Below are 7,413 nucleotides of genomic sequence, written 5' to 3' on the forward strand. Positions count from 1 at the left end.
GCCCGGTTTACGCTTATTCTTCCTGCCTCAGCCTCCCTAGAAGCTGAGACTACAGGCGCTCCTGCACACCTCGCTAAGTTTTTGTATTTTAGTAGAGACGGGTTTCACTGTTAGCCAGGATGGTCTCATCTCCGACTCAGATCCGCCTGCCTCGCCTCCCAAAGTGCTGGGATTACAGGCTTGAGCTGTCATACCGCCAGTATTCCTAGTTCTAAGCAATTATCCTGCACCTCTGCCAGGTGATGGGAGCAAAGAAGATGCCCATCGCCTGGAGGTTTCCTTTTTGGGAAAATAAGACCAGGGGAGCTAACCAAAGCCAAGCACCAGGCACCCAAATCTTAACAAGCATAACTATAGCCACCAGTTTTCTGGGCATGACATCCTTTTCTCTCCCTTGTTGGAGGAGGACTCAATTCTATTGCTTCAACCTTAACATTCCGCTTTATGATAAGGAGTTCGACGAATCAGCTTCCTCAGCCTCTCTAGACACATTTCTGTCCCAAACTCAATTCCAAGCTTTCGGTCAAAGCCCTGGGAAAGAAATCTTGATCAAAGGGATCCAGAGGCACACAATAACAGAGGCTAAAGGACACAGAACACACGGGCATGGTTAATTCCTGACTATTAAGCCAAGCCCCCCATTTCATGGGTAAGGGTCATGCTGATGGTATTCATGGCTTAAATGAGGTCTAGGGAACTCCAAGGTGGGATAGAGACACAGGTGAGACTGAATAATTCCTATTCTCAAGGCCCTCCCTGCTTCATGGGTGCAAGCCTCTGGCACCCATGGGTGGCACCTGCCAAGGTCGCCAGGACTCGGGGATGCAAGGACGGAAGAGAGAGGACGCTCTTCTCTCCCTCATGTACCCTGGGTATTGCTAGGAAGAGAAGGGAACCAGGGATGCCTGCTCCCCTCTTTTTTTTTTTTTTTTTTTTGAGACAGAGTCTCGCCCTCACCCAGGCTGGAGTGCAGTGGCGCGATCTCAGCTCACTGCCAGCTCCGCCTCCCGGGTTCACACCATTCTCCTGCCTCAGCCTCCCAAGTAGCTGGGACCACAGGCGCCTGTCACCACGCCTGGCTAATTTTTTGTATTTTTAGTAGAGACGGGGTTTCACCATGTTAGCCAGAATGGTCTCGATCTGACCTCGTGATCCGCCTGCCTCGGCCTCCCAAAGTGCTGGGATTACAGGCGTGAGCCACCGCGCCCGGCTGCTCCCCTCTTTCTAGATGGGTAGCCATTCATCTTCAGTCTGTACCCCTTTTGAATGCATCCTGAATCCCTGGGACTCCTTTGAAAAAACGCCATCATTTTTCCTTTCTCCTCCTCTGTCCTCTCTTCACTGACAGGTAATTGTAATCTCTGTACTGTGGGACACTCCCCACAGATGCATCCTCCAAACTGGGAAAAGTTAATTTCCCAAACCTTAAATTGGTTGGCTTAGGATTGGGCTCGGGAAGGGAACCCAGAACCCCAACATGCTGGCAAAAGGGGAAAGTTTTTACCAGCCGGGCTTTGGCCTCCCTCCTCCCATGCAAACTGGTAAAAGGCTGAGGCAAAAGGATCCCTTGAGCAGGAGTTCGAGACCAGCCTGAGCAACATAGTGAGACCCTGTCTCTACAAAAAACAGAATAAAACCCCAAAATACAAAAAAAAAAAAATTAGCCAGGCATAGTGGTATATGCCTGTGTAGTCCCAACTACTTGGGCGGCTGAGGTGGGAGGATCGCTTGATCCCAGGAGGTTGAGGCTCCAGTGAGCCAAGATCATGCCATTGCACTCCAGCCTGGGCAACAGAGTGAGACCCTGTCTCAAAATACACACACACACATAAAAGTGCGTTGATTTAAGGAAAAATATTAAAAGTATTAAACCAGTAAAAATGAAGGAAATGGCCTATTGGTGACCAAGTTTGGGAAGCTCTTTTGAGTCCCCTCCCCCTCTACACTCAGTGGCTTCAGGGTAGGAAGATCTGGGATGAGGTGGGGTGAACCTGGTGTCCCAGCACCATGACCCTTGATCCTGACCCTGGCTGTAACCTCTCCACCCCACCTTTCTCCCTTTGAAACAGGGACCCGCATTGTCTGGCTCTCTTCCCATTTTCTGCTGCTCTCTGGGCCTGCCTGCAGCCCAGACTCCCTCAGGCACTTCCAGACAGGTGAGTTCTGCCTGTCACCCTGTGCTAGGAGTGTGCCTGAGGACTGCCACTGCCTGCAGCCAAATAGAGCACAAAAGTCCAGTTGCTGTCCAAACCCTAGCCCGGGGGCCTTGCCTTTGTTCTTACCACATGATGTAAGTGCCTATTTGTTTTGGGATTACTTGCCAACCCTCAGCCCACTTTGTCTTCCTGAATATTTTCTGGGACAGCCCTTGGAGGTGTCCACTCCTTCCGTTCTTAGCCTGTGGTCCAGGGACCCAGAATTGGGGAGGTCCAGGAGCTAATACTTGGTATGTCCTTCAGTTAGGAATGGAAGTAGCAAAATCCACCAGAATTAACAGTAGCTCTGACTGTCAAGACAGAACTCAGTAGGTGTTGCAGACACCTCAAAATAGCGGTTCCACTCACGGCAGTAACTTCAGATTTCTGGTACTTATTTGTCCTGCCTCTAGATCTCATAATTTAATGAGTTTATTAGTAAAGAATCATGGCTGGGTACAGTGGCTCAGGCCTATAATCCCAGCACTCTGGGAGGCCTAGGCAGGAGGATCACTTGAGTCCAGGAGTTCGAGACCAGCCTGGGCAACATGGCAAAACCCTGGCTCTACAAAAACTAGCCTGTAGTCCTGCTACTCTGGAGGCTTGAGGCTGGGAAGCAGAGGTTGCAGTGAGCCATACAGGGAAGATTTTCTGTATCTCCCAGCCTGGGCGACAGAGTGAGACCTCTCTCAAAAAAAAAAAAAAGTGCCAGCACGTGGCTCACACCTGTAATCCCAGCACTTTGGGAGGCCAAGCAGGTGGATCACCAGGTCAGGAGTTCGAGACCAGCCTAGCCAAGATGGTGAAACCCCCATCTCTACTAAAAATAGAAAAATTAGCCAGGCATGGTGGCGGGCACCTGCAATTCCAGCTACTTGGGAGACTGAGGGAGGAGAGTCAATTGAATCTGGGAGGCAGAGCTTGCAGTGAGCCGAGATCAGGCCACTGCACTCTAGGCTGGGCGACAGAGCAAGACTCCATCTCAATAATAATAATAATCAGGTGTTTCTATATCACAAATGTGTGTTTTTATTTTTTCAACCTAAATGTTCTTTAATGGTAGACTGGATAAAGAAAACGTGGTACATATATACCACGGTATACTATGCAGCCATAAAAAAGAACAAGATCATGTCTTTGCAGGAACATAGATGGAGCTGGAGGCCATTATTCTTAGCAAACTAATGCAGGAATAGAAAAGCAAATACCACATGTTCTCACTTATAAGCTGGAGCTGAATGGTGAGAACACATGGACACAAAGAGGGTAGCAACAGACACTGGGGCCCATTGAAGGTGGAGGATGGAAGCAGGGAGAGTAGCAGGAAAAATAATAATGGGCACCAGGCTTCATACCTGGGTGATAAAATAGTATGTACAACAAACTCCCACGACACAAGTTTACCAGAATAACAACCTGCTTATGTACCCCAAATTTAAAATGAACATTAAGAAGAATAATTTCTTTTAAAAAAATTGTTAAGTTTATCATAAATACTGGAATCTCCAATATTAGACAGTCATTTCAAACAACACTAATTTCAGATGATCCCTTTTATTTAGATGCCATGCATCTTTTTGTTTTGATCTAAAGTCACTGTCTTATATTAGCCTACTTTTTTTTTTTCGAGTTGGAGTCTTACTCTTGTCACCCAGGCTAAGTGCAGTGGTAATGATTCAGCCTCACTGCAAGCTTCCTACCTCCTGGGTTCACACCCATTCTCCTGCCCTCCTGAGTAGCTAGGGACTACAGGCGCCCGCCACCACGCCCGGGCTAATTTTTTTGTATTTTTTATTTTTTTTTTTTGAGACAGAGTCTTGCTCTGCCACCCAGGCTGGAGTGCAGTGGTGTGATCTTGCTCACTGCAAGCTCCGGCCTGTGAAACCATGCCATTCTCCTGCTCCCAGCGCCTCTTAAGTAGTTGACTACAGGCGCCTACCTCACCGCTAATTTTTTTTGGTATTTTTAGTAGAGACAGGGTTTCACCATGTTAGCCAGGATGGTCTTGATCTCCTGACCTGATCCGCCTGGCCTTGGCCTCCCAAAGTGCTGGGATTACAGGCTGGAGCCACTGCAAGGTTCAGCCAATTTTTTGTATTTTTAGTAGAGACGGGGTTTCACCATGTTAGCCAGGATGGTCTCGATCTCCTGACCTTGTGATCCGCCCACCTTGGCCTCCCAAAGTGATCACAGGTGTGAGCTACCGCGCCCAGCCAATATCAGCCTACTTTTAAAAAATTCTACTTAAAACATGTTTATAGTTTTAAAATAAATATATTGCCAGCTTGGAGAGACGTGGGGTACTTGTCTACACACATTCATTATCAATTCACTACAAAGGCTGCTGCAGCCACCAGCGGAGTTCGTATGCCTCCCCTTGTGGGAACCATTGATGCTTCATTTTTAACATCTCATCTATGTAAGCCCCATTCCAGGGCTTGGCCTTTGTTAGCATTTGAAGATACCGTTCTTGCCATCAGTCCTTCAGGGTAACTGCTGAAGCTGCCTCCTTTCAGTGATTATGGCTTCTTTAGTCAAAGTAATTTTTTTTCTGGGTCCTGAGGATGTGGTTTGTGTATAAGTCTCTCATCTACTGAAACCATATTTTAAGTGAAATATTAGTAGATTTAAGTTCGATTGTTTTCTCTATAGGATAAACTACAGAAAATTCTAGCTCATGTGTTTTGGTTCTTGCTGTACCAATAAGCGACTTGCAGTTCCCACTCTGTGCAGAGAAGTCCATGCCCGTGCAGCTCTTCACTGGGATCTGTATGTCCAACACCAGCCCACACCATGCTCTGGTTCATAGAGCTTTTGGGTATTTGTGCAACTGTTGTAACAGTTTCTCACCAGTGGTCACAGACGTGCTCTGAAGTCCAGAGCTTGATGGTGTGGGCTGTCCAGGAGCTGTCTGGGCGCGCAGGGGAAAATGAGGCAGAGACTATACCTACCCCACTGCACCCCCGGCTTCGCAGCAGGCAGGCGCCATCGGCCTCACGTGAAGGACATCCCAACCCCCTCTTCCGCCTCTTACTACAATGTAAACTTGCAACTGTTTAAAGGAGGGGTCCCAACTCCCCAGACAGCATGCCTGTACTGGACCCTGGGCTGTTAGTGACCATTTCTGGCTTGCATTGTGACCATGACTGCCATCAGGAACCCTAGAGCAGGCTGGGTATGGCAGCTCACAATCCCAGTACTTTGGGAGGCTGAGGTGGGTGGATAACTTGAGGCCAAGAGTTCAAGACCAGCCTGGCCAGATGGTGAAACCCCATCTCTACTAAAAATATAAAAATTAGTGGGATGTGGTGATGGGCACCTGTAATCCCAGCTACTTGGGAGGCTGAGGCACCATAATTGCTTGAACTCGGGAGGTGGAGGTTGCAGTGAGCAGAGATCAAGCCACTGTACTCCAGCCTGGGCAACAGAGCAAGACTCTGTCTTGAAAAAACAAAAAAGAAAGAAAAGAAAACCTGGTGCAGGTGTGGGGTGTATGGCATGGGTCACTACTCCTGGATACAACTGACCAAAACCACAGTCAACTGGCTTAAGCCATTTGATAATCTAGCATTAGGCCAGCCGGGATCCAGGAGTCAGATACTGAGATCAAGCTTTGATCTGCTCAGGATTCCCCCCTCCCCAAGGCTCCTGCTTGCAGATGGCCCCAGTGTGCATTTCATCCACCAGCATGGGTCACATGTCAACCCTGACCTAGGGTGCTACAATGCTCTAGGTGGCCAAGCTTGGGTCGTAGGTTTACCTCACCCTACCTGTACGCAAAAGTACGTGGTGGCCTAACACAGGTGGGGACCCTGCTTGAATACCACCCTTTATCCACAGATGACCCCACGCCTTCTGCTCCAGACCATCAGGGTTATAACACATGGGACACATGGGGCACACCCCACAAAGCTACCTGAGCCCACACAGGGCAGGGACAGGCACAGAACACAGTGGGTGCACAGGGACTCCAGGGAGGTTGAAGAGCTGAGTCTGGTCGGGAGGCTGAGGGAGAAGAGCGGGCACTGGGCTGTGGGTATGCAGAGCTGGAGGTGAGGGACTGCAGTAAGTACCCGCCCTGGGGTGCAGGCCCTGCTAGGAAGCATTGGGAGCAAGAAGGGTTAGATCCTCAAAGTCAGATAATTCTTCCAGAAGGTTTTCTTTTCTTTGTTTTGTTTTTTTGAGACACCCAGGCTGGAGTGCAGGGGCGCCATTCCAGCTCACTGCAACCTCCGCCTCTGAGGCTCAAGCGATTCTCTTGCCTCAGCCTCCCGACTAGCTGGGACTACAGGCACCTGCCACCACGCCCAGCTAATTTTTTGCATTTTTAGTAGAGACAGGGTTTCACTCTGTTGGCCAGGCTGGTCTCGAACTCCTGACCTCATGATCTGCCCACCTTGGCCTGCCAGTGCTGGGATTACAGGCGTGAGCCACTGCGCCCAGCCTCTTCCAGAAGGTTTTCGAGGGGAGCAAGTGGAGGGGAGGGAGAGGGCCATTGCTCCTGCTCTGGGGACAGCCCCTCCACGGGATCCCACACTCCTGGCCAATTCAGGATAGATGGGGTACCCCTGATGTAGCCTGTCACCGCTCTGTCTGGGGCTGGCGCTCCTAGAGAAGGCCATGCTGACCTCTCCCCCACCTCGCTCCAGATTCTCCTTGAGCTTCTTTTCCCACAGTCCCCCCAGGCCTCACTGAGGGCCTCCAGTCTTCGATGGGCTTGGGGCGCCTGGACCCTTCCGGGGTCACTTTGCCGTCTTCCCCCAGCCACCCTCCCTACTCCTTGTCGCCCCCTCCTGTCTTTTCAGGACCTTCCACACTCAGGCTAACCCTATGCTTTGGGGTACCCCAGCAATGCCCCTGGGTCTCCAGCCACCGGGTGACCGAGGAAGGGAGAGGCAGGCGAGGGGGCGGGGCCTTAGGTCCCAGCACAACCCTCCTCTCAGCCCCTCCCGCCGACCACAGGTGCGCGGGACAACGAGGCAGGGACCTCGAGAACACGGGGACTTGCAGGCCGGTGGCCCCGGGCAGGCCACTTCCGACGCGGGTGGGAGGCTTCCTGCCCGGGGCAGGGGAAGCGCCCGCGGGCGTGCTCTGTTGGGCCGGAGCCGCGCCGGGGGCCGGGACACTCCTGGGGGCAGCGCTGGCGTCGCCACTCGGGTGGGGCGGGCCGGGGTCGGGTCCAGTCTCCTCCCCACCGGCGGCCCGCTTCCCGTCTTCC

Source organism: Papio anubis, chromosome 5 (assembly GCF_008728515.1).
Source record: "Papio anubis isolate 15944 chromosome 5, Panubis1.0, whole genome shotgun sequence".
Lineage (NCBI taxonomy): Eukaryota > Metazoa > Chordata > Mammalia > Primates > Cercopithecidae > Papio > Papio anubis.